The sequence below is a fragment of the Cherax quadricarinatus genome, chromosome 4 (assembly GCF_038502225.1).
Source record: "Cherax quadricarinatus isolate ZL_2023a chromosome 4, ASM3850222v1, whole genome shotgun sequence".
NCBI lineage: Eukaryota > Metazoa > Arthropoda > Malacostraca > Decapoda > Parastacidae > Cherax > Cherax quadricarinatus.
Genome location: NC_091295.1, coordinates 47,182,540 through 47,200,945, shown reverse-complemented (window position 1 = coordinate 47,200,945; position 18,406 = coordinate 47,182,540). Strand labels below are relative to the sequence as shown.

Genomic DNA, 18,406 nt, shown 5'->3' with positions numbered 1-18,406 from the left:
ATCGCCAGCCAGTGGCTGCATCACTCCAGTTCAGAGACTGGTGCAGTATTGGATGGAAGGAACACATTTAGCGCTTTAGGAGAAGAGAGAAGGGGGTGAATAGAGAAGATTCTTCCCTTTTCGTTTCGTCCTTAAATTTTCCCTTTCTTCTTAACCCATTCCTTCTACTTCCGCCCTTCTTTAACCATTTCCTTCTGTTCTATGCTCTCTGCTTTCTTTAGCCTTGTCTCTGTCTCTCTCTCTCTCTCTCTCTCTCTCTCTCTCTCTCTCTCTCTCTCTCTCTCTCTCTCTCTCTCTCAAAGGTTAGGGTAAAAGAAAATATAATGAACGGGGAGGGGATAGAGAAGGAAATAAATTAGTGGTAGGCAGAAGTTGAAGAAATGATAGAGAGAAATGCGAAGTAATAAAGATGAGAAAGTGAGGGAAAACTTTTCTTGATCACGTATACTCTGTTTGGAACGAGGGGAGAGAGAGAGAGAGAGAGAGAGAGAGAGAGAGAGAGAGAGAGAGAGGGAGAGACAGAGAGACAGAGAGAGAGAGGGAGAGGGAGAGACAGAGAGAGAGAGAGAGAGAGAGAGAGAGAGAGAGAGGGAGGGAGGGAGGGAGGTAGTAGTTTGGAAACTTCAAAACTAAAATATTGAAATCAATATCACGGAACTAGCTAAACCTCTCTCTTTTTCCACGTCTCTTTCCCTCTCTCTTTTCCCCCTTCCTCTCTTCCTTCCACTTTTCAGTTCACTCCTCCATTGTTTAGAGATTAAACCCATCTCCATTTCATTGAACTTTTCTGATAAATTATATTTCAAAATTATTTCTCATTAGTGTTAATTATACGACTCTTCCAGCGTTTTAGAGACACTTTTAAGATCTGTTGTTGGTCCAGTGCCAAAAACATCTGTAAGAGAGAGAGAGAGAGAGAGAGTGGAGGGGGAGGCTTGGTATCCTAAAACATGTCAGACTTGGCACCTTAAAACACGCCAAGCTTGGTACCAGAAAATACTCCATACAAAGTGCCCTTAAATACTCTGTAGAAAGTGCCCTAAAATACTCTAGATCCGCTGCCTTGTGTCATGCCCGTAACAGGTTTTGAGAGATCTGATCTTCAACCTGACTTGAGGTCAGGCTCAGGCTGGGTCAGGTCAGGCTCAGGCTGGGTCAGGTCAGGCTCAGGCTAGGTCAGGCTCAGGCTGGGTCAGATCAGGCTCCGGCTGGGTCAGGTGAGGCTCAGGCTCCTGCTGGGTCAGGTCAGGCTCAGGCCAGGCTCAGGCTGGGTCAGGTCTGACTCCGGCTGGGTCAGGTCAGGCTCAGGCTGGGTCAGGTCAGGCTCAGGTTGGGTCAGGTTAGGCTCAGGCTGGGTCAGGTCAGGCTCAGGCTGGGTCAGGTCAGGCTCAAGCTGGGTCAGGTCAGGCTCAGGCTCAGGCTTGGTCAGGTCAGGCTCAGGCTGGGTCAGGTCAGGCTCAAGCTGGGTCAGGTCAGGCTCAGGCTGGGTCAGGTCAGGCTCAGGCTGGGTCAGGCTCAGGCTCAGGCTGGGTCAGGTCAGGCTCAGGCTCAGGCTTGGTCAGGTCAGGCTCAGGCTGGGTCAGGTCAGGCTCAGGCTGGGTCAGGTCAGGCTCAAGCTGGGTCAGGTCAGGCTCAGGCTGGGTCAGGTCAGGCTCAGGCTGGGTCAGGTCAGGCTCAGGCTTGGTCAGGTCAGCTTTACTTGAACACGAAATTTCTCGTTCTGTAAATACGCTGTACACTTTCCTTATATACGCCAGGAGGCTTTCTATTAAATACGCCTTGTTGATCTGGCACCACGAGCCCTGGTCATGGGCTGGGCAGCGGGGGCATTGACCCCCGAAACACCCTCCAAGTATACACCATGTATACTACCGACATAATACAATTAAACTGTACCACGGGTGAGACTTGAACCCACGGTCAGAGTCGTAAAATTCCAGACTGACGCGTTATCCACTGGACCAGCGTCGGTCTGGAGTTTTACGACTCTCTGACTGCGGGTTCAAGTCCCACCCGTGGTATGGTTTGTTTGCAATCGAATCACTACGACTGCGTGAGTCATAATGCAATTAAACCAAGTAGTAAACCCAAAAGGGTCACACAGAGCTGCATGGTGGAATATGCTGAAGAAGGAATATGCGAATGTCAGGGATCAGTGTGGTCCTGCGGTAGAGTCTGTGGTTCACTACCTGAAGGTGAGGCTTCGATTCCCTGGCGGAACGAGACTTAAGATAAGATTTTCTTCAGGTTTTTAACCCAGGAGGGTTAGCCACCCAGGATAACCCAAGAAAGTCAGTGCGTTATCGAGGACTGTCTAACTTATTTCCATTGTGGTCCTCAATCTTGTCCCCCAGGATGCGACCCACACCAGTCGACTAACACCCAGGTACCTATTTGCTGCTAGGTGAACAGGACAACAGGTGTAAGGAAACACGTCGAAATGCCGGGAATCGAACCCGGACCCTCCGTGTGTGAACGAGAGCTTTAGCCACCAGACCACTATAGGCAAATCTCCTTACAGCTGCTGCCACTGTTTCCCTAGCAGTAAGTAGCTACTTTTGTGTTTGTATCTACACATCTGTTCCTTCTATTTACCTAACAGTAAGTAGGTTCCTGAGTGTTCATCTTCCAACTGTTGCTCTTGCTTCTCTGTCTTTTAAAAGTACCTGGATATTTGTAGACTGTCGTGGGTGGCATCCTGGTGGTAATAATAAACCTTAGAGCTGATTACCAATGAGCTGAGGTAGAGTAGCAAGTGTGATAAATAATTTAGGAATCCGACAAGTTGAAGACTGAGACACTGTGCGACATTTTGGAATCTTTACTGAGGCAACATTTCGCCAAGTCATTAACGTTTCCCTCAATATTCTTAAATATTGCACAAGTGTGTCATTCTTCAGAGTAGCAAGTAAACTCTAACTGTAAAACAAATAAATTGAGGGTCCATTATCCTTCAATTCCTCTCGACTTTCCTCGTGGTCGGACGATACGGCAGAAGTTCCTCAGCTCGAATATGTTTGTGTTCTTTCCACTGCAGGTGTTAAGGTTGGCTTGCCACGAGTTCAGTCCTCAATGACAACTGATTCCGTGGCAAGCCCATGGGTTCAAACCCCAATAACAACCCGTTCCGTGGCAAGCCCATGGGTTCAAACCCCAATGACAACTCGTTCCGTGGCAAGCCCATGGGTTCAAACCCCAATAACAACCCGTTCCGTGGCAAGCCCATGGGTTCAAACCCCAATAACAACCCGTTCCGTGGCAAGCCCATGGGTTCAAACCCCAATAACAACCCGTTCCGTGGCAAGCCCATGGGTTCAAACCCCAATAACAACCCGTTCCGTGGCAAGCCCATGGGTTCAAACCCCAATAACAACCCGTTCCGTGGCAAGCCCATGGGTTCAAACCCCAATAACAACCCGTTCCGTGGCAAGCCCATGGGTTCAAATCCCAATGACAACTCGTTCCGTGGCAAGCCCATGGGTTCAAACCCCAATGACAACCCGTTCCGTGGCAAGCCCATGGGTTCAAACTCCATGGCAACCCGTTCCGTGGCAAGCCCATGGGTTCAAACTCCATGGCAACCTTGTCCCTTGAATTGTGTACAGTCCTGTGGTTAAGACTGTCGGGAATCATTTAACCCAAAGTTATTGCTGCCCCCCTTCCCTTTTTGTCTTCTCTCTTCCTCTTGCATGTAACCTCCACCATTCCTCCCTATCAAATCCTCTTATTCTTCTTGCCTCTCTCTCCATATTTCTCCTTTTTCACCCTCGGGTCTTTATCGTCTCCCTCTCCCTGACCAGCTTGGGCCTGAAGGCCTCTTGAAGTATTCCTTTCTCATGTTCTCTCTACTTCTCCTGGTTTTTTTTTTCTCATTTTACCGATCTTTCCCTCCCTTCAGTTTTTTCCTCTCAACATATCCTCCCTCTCCCTCCTTGCTCCTTTTTCTCCCTCCTTGCTCCTTTTTCTCCCTCCTTGCTTCTTTTTCTCTCTCCTTGCTCCTTTTTCTCCCTCCTTGTTCCTTTTTCCCCTCCTTGCTCCTTTTTCTCCCTCCTTGCTTCTTTTTCTCCCTCCTTTCTCTTTTTTCTTCCTTCTTGCTCCTTTTTCTCCCTCCTTGCATCTTTTTCTCCCTCATTGCTCCTTTTTCTCTCCCTCCTTGCTCCTTCTTCTCCCTCCTTACTCCTTTTTCTCCCTTCTTGCTCCTTTTTCTCCCTCCTTGCTCCTTTTTCTCCCTCCTTGCTCCTTTTTCTCCCTCCTTGCTTCTTTTTCTCTCTCCTTGCTCCTTTTTCTCCCTCCTTGCTTCTTTTTCTCCTTCCTTGCTCCTTTTTCTCCCTTGCTCCTTTTTCTCCCTCCTTGCTTCTTTTTCTCCCTCATTGTTCCTTTTTCTCCCTCCTTGCTCCTTCTTCTCCCTCGTTGCTCCTTTTTCTCCCTCCTTGCTCCTTTTTCTCCCTCCTTGCTCCTTTTTCTCCCTCCTTGCTCCTTTTTCTCTCTCCTTGCTCCTTTTTCTCCCTCCTTGCTTCTTTTTCTCCCTCCTTGCTTCTTTTATCCCTCCTTGCTTCTTTTTCTCCCTCATTGTTCCTTTTTCTCCCTCCTTGCTCCTTCTTCTCCCTCGTTGCTCCTTTTTTTCCCTCCTTGCTCCTTTTTCTCCCTCCTTGCTCCTTTTTCTCCCTCCTTGCTCCTTTTTCTCCCTCCTTGCTCCTTTTTCTCCCTCCTTGCTCCTTTCTCTCCCTCGTTGCTTCTTTTTCTCCCTCCTTGCTCCTTTTTCTCCCTCATTGCTCCTTTTTCTCCCTCCTTGCTCCTTCTTCTCCCTCCTTGCTCCTTTTTCTCCCTCGTTGCTTCTTTTTCTCCCTCCTTGGTCCTTCTTCTCCCTCCTTGCTCCTTTTTCTCCCTCCTTGCTCCTTTTTTTCCTCCTTGCTTCTTTTCTCCTTGCTCCTTTTCTCCCTCCTTGCTCATTTTCTCCCTCCTTGCTCATTTTCTCCCTCCTTGCTCATTTTCTCCCTCCTTGCTCCTTTTTCTCCCTCCTTGCTTCTTTTTCTCCCTCCTTGCTTCTTTTTCTCCCTCCTTGCTTCTTTTTCTCCCTCATTGCTCCTTTTTCTCCCTCCTTGCTCCTTTTTCTCCCTCCTTGCTCCTTTTTCTCTCTCCTTGCTCCTTTTTCTCCCTCCTTGCTCCTTTTTCTCTCTCCTTGCTCCTTTTTCTCCCTCCTTGCTTCTTTTTCTCCCTCCTTGCTCCTTTTTCTCCCTTCTTGCTCCTTTTTCTCCCTCCTTGCTTCTTTTTCTCCCTCCTTGCTCCTTCTTCTCCCTCCTTGCTCCTTTTTCTCCCTCCTTGCTCCTTTTTCTCCCTCCTTGCTCCTTTTTCTCCCTCCTTGCTCCTTTTTCTCCCTCGTTGCTTCTTTTTCTCCCTCCTTGCTCCTTTTTCTCCCTCATTGCTCCTTTTTCTCCCTCCTTGCTCCTTCTTCTCCCTCCTTGCTCCTTCTTCTCCCTCCTTGCTCCTTTTTCTCCCTCCTTGCTCCTTTTTCTCCCTCCTTGCTCCTTTTTCTCCCTCCTTGCTCCCTTTTCTCCCTCGTTGCTTCTTTTTCTCCCTCCTTGCTCCTTTTTCTCCCTCCTTGCTCCTTCTTCTCCCTCCTTGCTCCTTCTTCTCCCTCCTTGCTCCTTTTTCTCCCTCCTTGCTCCTTTTTCTCCCTCCTTGCTCCTTTTTCTCCCTCCTTGCTCCTTTTTCTCCCTCCTTGCTCCTTTTTCTCCCTCCTTGCTCCTTTTTCTCCCTCCTTGCTTCTTTTTCTCCCTCCTTGCTCCTTTTTCTCCCTCCTTGCTCCTTTTTCTCCCTCCTTGCTCCTTTTTCTCCCTCCTTGCTCCTTTTTCTCCCTCCTTGCTCCTTTTTTTCCCTCCTTCTTTTTCTCCCTCCTTGCTCCTTTTTCTCCCTCCTTGCTCCTTTTTCTCCCTCCTTGCTCCCTTTTCTCCCTCGTTGCTTCTTTTTCTCCCTCATTGCTCCTTTTTCTCCCTCTTTGCTCCTTCTTCTCCCTCCTTGCTCCTTTTTCTCCCTCGTTGCTCCTTTTTCTCCCTCCTTGCTCCTTTTTCTCCCTCCTTGCTCCTTTTTCTCCCTCCTTGCTTCTTTTTCTCCCTCCTTGCTCCTTTTTCTCCCTCCTTGCTCCTTTTTCTCCCTCCTTGCTCCTTTTTCTCCCTCCTTGCTCCTTTTTCTCCCTCCTTGCTCCATTTTTTTCCCTCCTTGCTTCTTTTTCTCCCTCCTTGCTCCTTTTCTCCCTCCTTGCTCCTTTTTCTCCCTTCTTGCTCCTTTTTCTCCCTCCTTGCTTCTTTTTCTCCCTCCTTGCTCCTTTTTCTCCCTCCTTGCTCCTTTTTCTCCCTCCTTGCTCCTTTTTCTCCCTCCTTGCTCCTTTTTCTCCCTCCTTGCTTCTTTTTCTCCCTCCTTGCTCCTTTTTCTCCCTCCTTGCTCCTTTTTCTCCCTCCTTGCTCCTTTTTTCCCTTTTTGCTTCTTTTTCTCCCTCCTTGCTCCTTTTTCTCCCTCCTTGCTCCTTTTCTCCCTTCTTGCTCCTTTTCTCCCTCCTTGCTCCTTTTTCTCCCTCCTTGCTCCTTTTCTCCCTCCTTGCTCCTTTTCTCCCTCCTTGCTTCTTTTATCCCTACTTGCTTCTTTTATCCTTGCTCCTTTTCTCCCACCTTGCTTCTTTTCTCCCTCCTTGCTTCTTTTATCCCTACTTGCTTCTTTTCTCCTTGCTCCTTTTTCTCCCTCCTTGCTCCTTTTTCTCCCTCGTTGCTCCTTTTCTCCCTTCTTGCTCCTTTTCTCCCTCCTTGCTCCTTTTCTCCCACCTTGCTTCTTTTCTCCCTCGTTGCTCATTTTCTCCCTCCTTGCTCATTTTCTCCCTCCTTGCTTCTTTTTCTCCTTGCTCCTTTTTCTCCCTCCTTGCTCCTTTTTTTACCTCCTTGCTTCTTTTTCTCCCTCCTTGCTCCTTTTTCTCCCTCCTTGCTTCTTTTTTTACCTCCTTGCTTCTTTTTCTCCCTCCTTGCTCCTTTTATCCCTTCTTGCTCATTTTCTCCCTCCTTGCTTCTTTTCTCCCTCCTTGCTCATTTTCTCCCTCCTTGCTCCTTTTCTCCCTTCTTGCTCATTTTCTCCCTCCTTGCTTCTCTTCTCCCTCCTTGCTCATTTTCTCCCTCCTTGCTCCTTTTCTCCCTTCTTGCTCATTTTCTCCCTCCTTGCTTCTTTTCTCCCTCCTTGCTCATTTTCTCCCTCCTTGCTCATTTTCTCCCTCCTTGCTCCTTTTCTCCCTTCTTGCTCATTTTCTCCCTCCTTGCTTCTTTTCTCCCTCCTTGCTCATTTTCTCCCTCCTTGCCCCTCCCACCAACTAAGACAAACTTCCCCATCCCTGGACTTCCCTGCCGTACCATCCCTGGACTTCCCTGCCGTACCATCCCTGGACTTCCCTGCCGTACCATCCCTGGACTTCCCTGCCGTACCATCCCTGGACTTCCCTGCCGTACCATCCCTGGACTTCCCTGCCGTACCATCCCTGGACTTCCCTGCCGTACCATCCCTGGACTTCCCTGCCGTACCATCCCTTACAATTGTACTAAGTGGCGAGGGAATTATGGGGAAATAACTCCCTCTCTACCCTTCTCCCCTAAATTATCCATTATTACTGTTTTCTTCCGTAGGTTTATCAACGTTGGTTCAGGGTTTACCTATTCTCTGTCCCATCTATCCTCTCTCCAACCCGTTTACTATCCTCTTTCAATGTAAATGCGGTCGTTTAAATTTAATTTTTTGGGATTGGGGTCATTCTCGCATATAAACATGTCCAGGAAAATGGATTTTTTTTTTTATAGAAAAGGCTGCCTTATGAAGCTCTTCTATAAGGTGCGATTTTTTTTTCTTTTTTTTTTTTTTGGAAATGCGGGTGAGAAAGTGCATCAGAAATTTAATAAAACGTGAGAAGACCTTCATAGTATGTACTAATAAATTTTCGGCTGACTTTTCTAATCGCGTTTGCCAAAATCTCTCTCTCTCTCTCTCTCTCTCTCTCTCTCTCTCTCTCTCTCTCTCTCTCTCTCTCTCTCTCTCTCTCTCTCTCTCTCTCTCTCTCTCTCTCTCTCTCTCATTCTTTCTCTCTCACACACTCTTTCTCTCTTTTTTTTTTTTTTTTTTTTTTACACAGGGTTTGACAAGGTTAAGGATCCCTAGCTTTATTGACAAGCTATTTACAGGTTAAGGATTCCTAACTTTATTGACAAGCTAAGAGCTGTTACCTACATCAGCTCATTTGAAAGCATTTTTATTGTTATGAGACATACAAGTAGGGAAAAGGATGAAGTTGGAGCCATCTCTGGGCCAGCATTTTCATTTGATCAACTGACTTTATCTCGTTGACATCATTATGCTGTACGAATATGTTCCATACTCGAGTCATCCTGGGTATATATGATCTCAGATGGAGTGATGTTCTGGAGAAGGGTACAGCCAGAGTGAAGTGGCTGCTTTCTGCCCGTCTTGTGGCATAAAAGCTTATTTCATGCTGTCCTCGAAGTGGATCCAAGTGTGGTACTTTGACAATATTGGCCTTGTACATAACAGTAAGGCCACCCACATCCCTCCTATGTTGAAGGCTCTGCTGAAATGACAGATCTATCCAGGATGGGTCCAGGCGAGAGATGAGACGTCTTGCTCTCTTCTCTACTCTGTCAAGCAGTCGCAGATGAGAGGGGGGGCAGGCAAACCAAGAAAGTGGAGCATACTCAAGGTGTGAGCGTACTTGTGCCTCGTACAGGATCTTGCAACCCCTACTGTCAAGCAGATGCGAGATACGGCGAAGTGCTGTAAGCTTCCTGGCTGCCTTGTTTGCAAGATTTACAACATGGTTCTTCATGGTTAGTTTGGAGTCAAATTTCACCCCAAGGATATCAACTTCTTCTCCAGGTGCCAACACCCTCCCATTCATCCTTACTACTGCACCAGCATTACCATCATGGTACCTAGAGACCATCATTTGCGTTTTCTCAGGTGCAAATGTTACTTGCCATTTATTTCCCCAAGCTGATATAGCTCTTAGCTGGTGATTGATGTAGCTTAGAGCAGCTGGCATTTCTTCTCTTGGATAAGCGAATGTCAGTGTACAGTCATCTGCATATGCATGTGATTCTGGGATGAGATGAAGAAGGTCGTTGAAGTAGACATTCCATAACAATGGTCCCAGCACGCTTCCTTGTGGAACACTTGCCCCAATAGGACGTCTTGCTGATTCCGTTCCATTGAGAACTACCCTTAGAGATCTACCATGAAGGTAATCACTGAGGAGACATAACGTTGAGCCTGCAATTCCCAGTGCTTGCAGTATTGCTAAGAGGCCCTGGTGCCACACCCGGTCGAAAGCACCAGCAATGTCCAGTGCTACCACACAGCTGACTTTGGATTCATCCAGTGACTGGTGCCACTTAGTGGAGAGGTTTAACAACAGATCAGCAGCAGAGTAACCTTTCCTGAAGCCATATTGACGATCACAAAGTAGTGAGTGGTAGTCAAAAAACTCTGTCATTTGTCTTGAGATTATTGTCTCAAGGATCTTACCAGTGATTGACAGGAGTGACACTGGTCTGTAGTTGTTGATTTCTGTTCTGCTCTTCTTTTTGTGAACAGGGACTACATTTGCCTCTTTCCACAGAGAGGGCCATTTACACTGTACTAGGCAGTGTTGAAAGATGCGAGTTAGAGGTGCTGCTAGCTGGTCTGCACATCTTCTGGGCTCAACTTGTCTGAGCCCACAGCCTTTTCTTGGTCAAGCGATTTAAGAAGGAAATGCACCTCCTCCTGCCTTATTGTCACCACTGACAGTTTTGACACAGTTCTTGCAGCTAGCCAAGGAGGGTCCCTTGCTGGATCAGGAACTTGCATTTTGGTAGCAAAGTGTTCAGCAAAGAGGTCTGCCTTCTCTTGACTACTAGTAGAGGTGATCCCATCCTCTCTCTCTCTCTCTCTCTCTCTCTCTCTCTCTCTCTCTATATATATATATATATATATATATATATATATATATATATATATATATATATATATATATATATATATATATATATATATATACATATATATATATACATATATATATATATATATATATATATATATATATATATATATATATATATATATATATATTTATGTCGTGCCGAATAGGCAGAATTTGCGATCTTGGCTTAAATAGCAACGCTCATCTTGATATATAGGACAAGTGAAAATTTGTGTATGCAATAATTTCGCCAAAATCATTCTGAGCGTAACGACAAAAATATTTCACTGTGTTTGTTTAGTATTAAATTACTGTAAACAAATCTAAAATATATTTAGCTGGGTTAGGCTAAAATAAATTGCTCTTCTTATAATAAGGTTAGGTAATTTTTCTAAGATTCTTTTGGTGCAAAATTAAATTTTTTTACATTAACATTAATGAAAAAAATATATCTTTAAACGTATAAGAGAAAATTTTAGAAAGGACTTAATTTTAAGTGAGTTCTTGCTAATTGACCAGTTTTACATATTCGGCACGACATATATATATATATATATATATATATATATATATATATATATATATATATATATATATATATATATATATAATGTGTGTGTGTGTGTGTGTATAATTTCAATTAAACTGCGGCTGGACTAGGATCGAACCCGCATTATTTTAGCCAGCCCAGTGGGAAGCAAGTCAAAATTCACGACGCTCTAACAACTAAACCACTTGAAAATAACCCGGGATCGATCCTCGGCCAGCCGCAATTTGCTTTGTCTCGTGTTTACTGTTTTGTAACGTTTCCTTCGTGTTTTTCTTTTGTTGTTGCATCTGTCTCGTTTTTTTCTCCTATTCTGCATTTTTTCTCTTCCTTGCTTTACCCTTATTTGTGGTTTTATTTTATTTACGTTGATTCCATTCTTTCTTTAAAGTTTTTCACTGTATTAACTTCACGAGGGTCACTAAATTTACATGTCACCTGCATATTTCCTCTTCTTTATCATTTTCTTCCACTTCCTCATCTATATACTTATTTTATATAAGATTTCTTGTGTACCGGTTCTTCCCTTTTTTCTGTACTTGTCACTCTTTCCTTTATCTTCCAGTTTAATTATTCCGTATATCATTATTATTCGTCCTGGGTCATCCAAACTTTTTACGAGTTCCAAGTGACGGAGAATTTAGCCTTGATCCATTATCTTTGAACTCTATAACCTCTCAGTAACAGTCTTATGATAGTCTTGGCAAAGTTTGTAACATCTCTCTTACGCTATTCTAAGGCTTGACGTGTTTGCCGTACTGCCGGTGCACATAGGATGGAGTCTTCGTAGTTTACTGCACACTGACCCAAGAGTCACGATTGCTAGCATGCTGCCCTGAGAATTGAGGAGGATTAAGGATTTTATTTCTTTGCATAGTTTACAATGTGTAATTACAATATTGATTTGCTAAGTTCGAAGAAAGTCACTATCATGCCGGGGCATTTCGGGCAGATGGTGATCTTGTTTTAAATAGAGTGCAGGACATTACATCAAGTTTTATGTGATGGTGATTTTTTTTACGGGGTGTTAAAACAAAAGCTATCGGAAGACTTTTATCAAATAATCAACAGCTTTGAAGAAAGTCCACCAGCATTACCCACTGGCTAGGATAGTTGGACCTACATGTGGCAGGTGACGTGGGGCGGGTGTGGAGAGCTTGAGTTATGGGATATGATAGTTGATTTGGCAGTGTTGAGTCGACACAGTTGGCCCACAAGCGCGAGGTTATTGATGCTTGAGGGCGAGGATCTCGAGTGCCTTCTCTTGTGTGACTAGTTGTGATAGTGAGTGGGGGTGTGTGTGATGGAATGGGTTAAAAGAGTGTGTGTGTGTGTTTATCAGTATACTTGTATATACTGAACTATCCACGGGGTATGAGCCCTTTAGACTTCGTTTACTGGTGTGACTTATACCCCTGTTCTTCTGAGCTCTGTCATGCCTACTTTCAAATCCATGTGTTGAACCGACTTTCCCTACATAAACACAAAATACAAATACAAATTATTATTTCCTTATGTGGTACAAAATAATGCAGTTTACGTGCACTCACGAAATTTTAATAACAGGATTGCAAACAACCCACTGGCCTGGAGTTTTAAGACTCGCCATGGGTTCAACCCCCACCCGTTCCGTGGTTTATTTACATGCAATAAAACACTGGTAGGCACAAAGAAAGCCACTAATACGCAATGCATTTCAGGCAGACTAATCCTAATGCTGAAAGACTTTTTAAGACTTACACATAGACTATTAAGCAGGATCTTACGCAGTTAACTACGATCGTATGTACAATAAGAGAGGTGGCTAATGAACAAATGGTACAATTTCAAAAGTATGGCTTGTTATTTTGAACTGATTCAATGATCTTCATTCAGTTTGTTCACTGCCATCACACTGAAGGAATTCTTTCATGTCACTTTGGCTCAATTGAACATTTAATTCCAGTCGCTTCCTCGTTCTGTTTGTATCTCCAGTCGCCTCTCCCTATCATCTTCATATGTCGGAGTATTATATATGCTCTGGCTATGTCTCCTCTGGTTTTCCAGTCTATTGATATAAGATTTAGCTTGATTAGCTTATCTTCCATGAAGTTTTCTTTAAAACAGACATAATAGTACTGCTGCAAAAAGAGTCAAATGGGTGACTGTTGATGGCGCCTTCAACAGTTGAAATACGGATTTTATTACAGCAGTGCACAGTGGGTGCCCGTTATCTGTTAGCGTGGCAGACTTTTGTTTATGGTTTACCTGGAGTTTACCTGGAGAGAGTTCCGGGGGTCAACGCCCCCGCGGCCCGGTCTGTGACCAGGCCTCCTGGTGGATCAGAGTCTGATCAACCAGGCTGTTACTGCTGGCTGCACGCAAACCAACGTACGAGCCACAGCCCGGCTGGTCAGGAACCGACTTTAGGTGCTTGTCCAGTGCCAGCTTGAAGACTGCCAGGGGTCTGTTGGTAATCCCCTTTATGTATGCTGGGAGGCAGTTGAACAGTCTTGGGCCCCTGAAACTTATTGTATGGTCTCTTAACGTGCTAGTGACACCTCTGCTTTTCATTGGGGGGATGTTGCATCGTCTGCCAAGTCTTTTGCTTTCGTAGTGAGTGATTTTCGTGTGCAAGTTCGGTACTAGTCCCTCTAGGATTTTCCAGGTGTATATAATTATGTATCTCTCCCGCCTGCGTTCCACGGAATACAGGTTCAGGAACCTCAAGCGCTCCCAGTAATTGAGGTGTTTTATCTCCGTTATGCGCGCCGTGAAGGTTCTCTGTACATTTTCTAGGTCAGCAATTTCACCTGCCTTGAAAGGTGCTGTTAGTGTGCAGCAATATTCCAGCCTAGATAGAACAAGTGACCTGAAGAGTGTCATCATGGGCTTGGCCTCCCTAGTTTTGAAGGTTCTCATTATCCATCCTGTCATTTTTCTAGCAGATGCGATTGATACAATGTTATGGTCCTTGAAGGTGAGATCCTCCGACATGATCACTCCCAGGTCTTTGACGTTGGTGTTTCGCTCTATTTTGTGGCTAGAATTTGTTTTGTACTCTGATGAAGATTTAATTTCCTCGTGTTTACCATATCTGAGCAACTGAAATTTCTCATCGTTGAACTTCATATTGTTTTCTGCAGCCCACTGAAAGATTTGGTTGATGTCCGCCTGGAGCCTTGCAGTGTCTGCAATGGAAGACACTGTCATGCAGATTCGGGTGTCACCTGCAAAGGAAGACACGGTGCTGTGGTTGACATCCTTGTCTATGTCAGATATGAGGATGAGGAACAAGATGGGAGCGAGTACTGTGCCTTGTGGAACAGAGCTTTTCACCGTAGCTGCCTCGGACTTTACTCTGTTGACGACTACTCTCTGTGTTCTGTTAGTGAGGAAATTATAGATCCATCGACCGACTTTTCCTGTTATTCCTTTAGCACGCATTTTGTGCGCTATTAAGCCATGGTCACACTTGTCGAAGGCTTTTGCAAAGTCTGTATATATTACATTTGCATTCTTTTTGTCTTCTAGTGCATTTAGGACCTTGTCGTAGTGATCCAATAGTTGAGACAGACAGGAGCGACCTGTTCTAAACCCATGTTGCCCTGGGTTGTGTAACTGATGGGTTTCTAGATGGGTGGTGATCTTGCTTCTTAGGGCACTTTCAAAGATTTTTATGATATGGGATGTTAGTGCTATCGGTCTGTAGTTCTTTGCTGTTGCTTTACTGCCCCCTTTGTGGAGTGGGGCTATCTCTGTTGTTTTTAGTAACTGTGGGACGAACCCCGTGTCCATGCTCCCTCTCCATAGGATGGAAAAGGCCCGTGATAGGGGCTTCTTGCAGTTCTTGATGAACACGGAGTTCCATGAGTCTGGCCCTGGGGCAGAGTGAATGGGCATGTCATTTATCGCCTGTTCGAAGTCATTTGGCGTCAGGATAACATCGGATAGGCTTGTGTTAATCAAATTTTGTGGCTCTCTCATAAAAAATTCATTTTGATCTTCGACTCTCAGTCTGGTTAGCGGCTTGCTAAAAACTGAGTCATGTTGGGACTTGAGTAGCTCACTCATTTCCTTGCTGTCATCTGTGTAGGACCCATCTTGTTTAAGTAGGGGCCCAATACTGGACGTTGTTCTCGACTTTGATTTGGCATAGGAGAAGAAATACTTTGGGTTTCTTTCGATTTCATTTATGGCTTTTAGTTCTTCCCGCGATTCCTGACTCCTATAAGATTCCTTTAGCTTAAGTTCGATGCTTGCTATTTCTCTGACCAGTGTCTCCCTACGCATTTCAGATATATTGACCTCTTTTAGCCGCTCTGTTATTCTTTTCCGTCGCCTGTAAAGGGAGCGCCTGTCTCTTTCTATTTTACATCTCCTTTTTCTTAGAGGAATAAGCCTTGTGCATACATCGAGTGCCACCAAGTTAATCTGTTCTAGGCATAAGTTGGGGTCTGTGTTGCTTAGTATATCTTCCCAGCTTATATCGGTTAGGACTTGGTTTACTTGGTCCCACTTTATGTTTTTGTTATTGAAGTTGAATTTGGTGAATGCTCCCTCGTGGCTAATCTCATTATGTCGGTCTGGGGCTCCGCGCATACATGTCTGAACCTCAATTATGTTGTGATCTGAGTATATTGTTTTTGATATGGTGACATTTCTTATCAGATCATCATTGTTAGTGAAGATGAGGTCTAGTGTATTCTCCAGTCTAGTAGGCTCTATTATTTGCTGGTTTAAATTGAATTTTGTGCAGAGATTTAAAAGCTCGTGTGAGTGTGAGTTTTCATCAGAGCTGCCTCCTGGTGTTATTACTGCAACAATATTGTTTGCTATATTCCTCCATTTTAGGTGCCTTAAGTTGAAATCCCCCAGGAGCAAGATGTTGGGTGCAGGAGCTGGAAGATTTTCCAGACAGTGGTCAATTTTTAACAGCTGTTCCTGGAATTGCTGGGATGTTGCATCCGGAGGCTTGTAGACTACCACAATGACTAGGTTTTGGTTCTCGACCTTTACTGCTAAAACTTCCACTACATCATTTGAGGCATTAAGCAGTTCTGTGCAAACAAGTGACTGCAATGTACAGGCCAACCCCCCCCCCTTTTGCCTGTTCACTCTGTCACATCTGTATAGGTTGTAACCTGGGATCCATATTTCGTTGTCCAAGTGATCCTTTATGTGGGTCTCGGTGAAAGCCGCGAACATTGCCTTTGCCTCTGCAAGCAGTCCACGGATGAAAGGTATTTTCATTTTTGTTGCTGGCTTTAGACCCTGTATATTTGCAAAGACGAATGTCATCGGACTGGTGGTATTGTTGGTACTGGGGGGAGATTTTTTTTCCGGCATTAGTATCTGTATCTGTTGGTTTGGAGTGGAGGTCATCGACTGTGGTTCCACTCCAGGAATGACTAGAAAAGCGCTGAAAACCGCATGTTAGGAAGTGATATAGTTGCTAGGAGACTAGACTGTGTCTTCATGTACTAGACCAACATTGTGCTAAACTTTAAACACATTTGAGCTTCTTTTTTCATGGACTCAGTTCAAGTCGTAATGAACAATTGTCAATGAATAAATTCCACCGATACTATTGTTTGTGTGCGCCTCAGGCGAGATGTTTGGAGTGTGGTCAACCCCTAGACCCTCTTCTCTTCCCGATTATATTGCCTCTCGTGTGGTATTCTAAATTTCCTCTCAGTTGACTTGATAAATCTCTTAGAGCTAAATACCACTTGTAAATAAAGGATTATTCTGCATATATTGTTGCTTCTTTATTGTACGTCGGATTTTTATTAGATACTTTACTCATTTCATTGACCTGTGAGCCTCTTCAGCCAATTCTTCCAGTCTGTCAGTCTAATTAGGAAGACAATATCCATGACTTAATGGTAGTAAAGTTACACTCATTCTACCTTACTCTTTATTGCTTTGCTTTGGAAATAAAGACACCGGTAGTAGAGAATCTTTTTTAAAATCGGCTGGTAAAGCTTAGCCTTGGGCGAAAAGTTATATTAAAGGGATTCTCTGGTAGCTGTGGCTTAATGTTCGCTTGTCAGTTTTTTGCCCTAGTCTACATAGCTTCAATCTTAGTCATCTGTCATTGAAGTCAGCCTATCTGGGCAGGAATTCTTTGGACCTAAATGGCTTACTGTCGCCATTAATGTAGGAAACAATCATTGCAGGACCTCTATTAGGAAAACGTTTCTCTCTGTATAGACCTTTATCAATACCTAATAAAGCTCTAGGCAGAGTGAAACGTTGCCGGGTACAAGCTAGGTCTTCAAGGCGTGACTTTCCCGCACCTCAGGGGTGAACATCTAAATGGTATACAATACCGACAGGTTGGTAGGTAAGACACATAGGCAACAGTTAGGCAACTTTATTCCGAAACGTTTCGCCTACACAGTAGGCTTCTTCAGTCCAATACAGAAAGTAGGCTGCCTACTTTCTGTATTGGACTGAAGAAGCCTACTGTGTAGGCGAAACGTTTCGGAATAAAGTTGCCTAACTGTTGCCTATGTGTCTTACCTACCAACCTCAGGGGTGTTCTCTGAATCCATGTAAGTTATTGGTAATGAAGCTAGTTCTTTCCAGGAATTCCAATTGCTTTCTCTAATCATGCCTCCATTACCCTGTAAGGTATTGGCGTTCAGGGTACTAGTTTGTAAGTTAAAACTCCTGCCTGGGTCATTTCTTGATATTAGGTGCAAATTGAAACTCCTTAATAACAACAGCAGCGCAAGATCGACACCACCACAAGCACCACCAACACCAGTAACAACACCCCAGCACTATAATTCATCCATAGCATTAAAACTATCTCGCTATCAATACTGAAAGAACCACGACTTACAAAACACCACTACTACCACATCTCACTACCACCACTATCATGGTACCACAACCACTACTTTATCTCCAGCCTCAACACTATGAACAGTACGCCACCGCCGTACTACCATTGCATTAAATCCAACCGCCTCTACCATCACCATTCCACCAACCAACCAGCCACCAACGGCACACAAACTCCATTACACACAACAATTGGAGAAATTTATTAAGCCAATATCAACCACATTAATATTGCCTTTACGTAAATTCTGCATATAATCGAGTGATATATTTGTCACAAGCAATTACCTATCTTGATATTTATATTGTATACCAAAAATATAATTGTAATAATAACGATACTAGTAATAATATAATGTAATAATTTAGTAATATAATCAAAATTAATTTTTTTCAGTTTTATTGTAGTAGCAGCTACGGTAGCAGTAGTAGTTCCACGATAGTGTTGGCAACACAACTGTAACACTAAGCAACACACACAGTAAGATAACTTGTAACAATCTGCAAGTCACCTTGTAACACTGTGTTCCTAGTTTCTGATTATGCGACTCTTGATTAGCGATAAACCATTCTCCTCGCAGCCTAAAACAAAAGACCTAGATTCAAATTCCGGGTGTTGCAAGGCTTAGGGAGGAATCGCCTTGCCCATGTCCCTGTTCACCTAGCACTAAGCAGGTACCAGGCAGCTAATTGATTTGTGGGTCACATCCTAAGGTACCTCAGGACCCCAACGTAAATAAGGTAGAAGGCTTGGCTTCCTTGGGGTATACTAGGTAGATTATTGATATAGTCATGAGGGAAGCGCTAAACCCGTTAGGGTCGTACATTCCCTGGGGAGCGGGAGGTAATCAAAATTTATCTGAGTAAGGGGCCTCGGCTATCTCCCCGATAGAAACTGATCAACGCATCCTTGCATAGAACTCCAGCTCTGCACCTGACCATAGGTTTCCTAAAATCCTTTTCTCAGCTACATTCCCTGTTCTTATAAAAGCCTCCACAACTCCCCTAACTTCTGGCTAGAGGTC

General features: G+C 44.3%; 1 protein-coding gene across 4 annotated transcripts in view; it reads left to right on the top strand.

Moving 5' to 3' along the window:
• Window positions 1-18,406, top strand: part of LOC128695364 (monocarboxylate transporter 12) — a 406,948-nt gene that overhangs the window by 378,529 nt on the left and 10,013 nt on the right. The window lies entirely within an intron of this gene.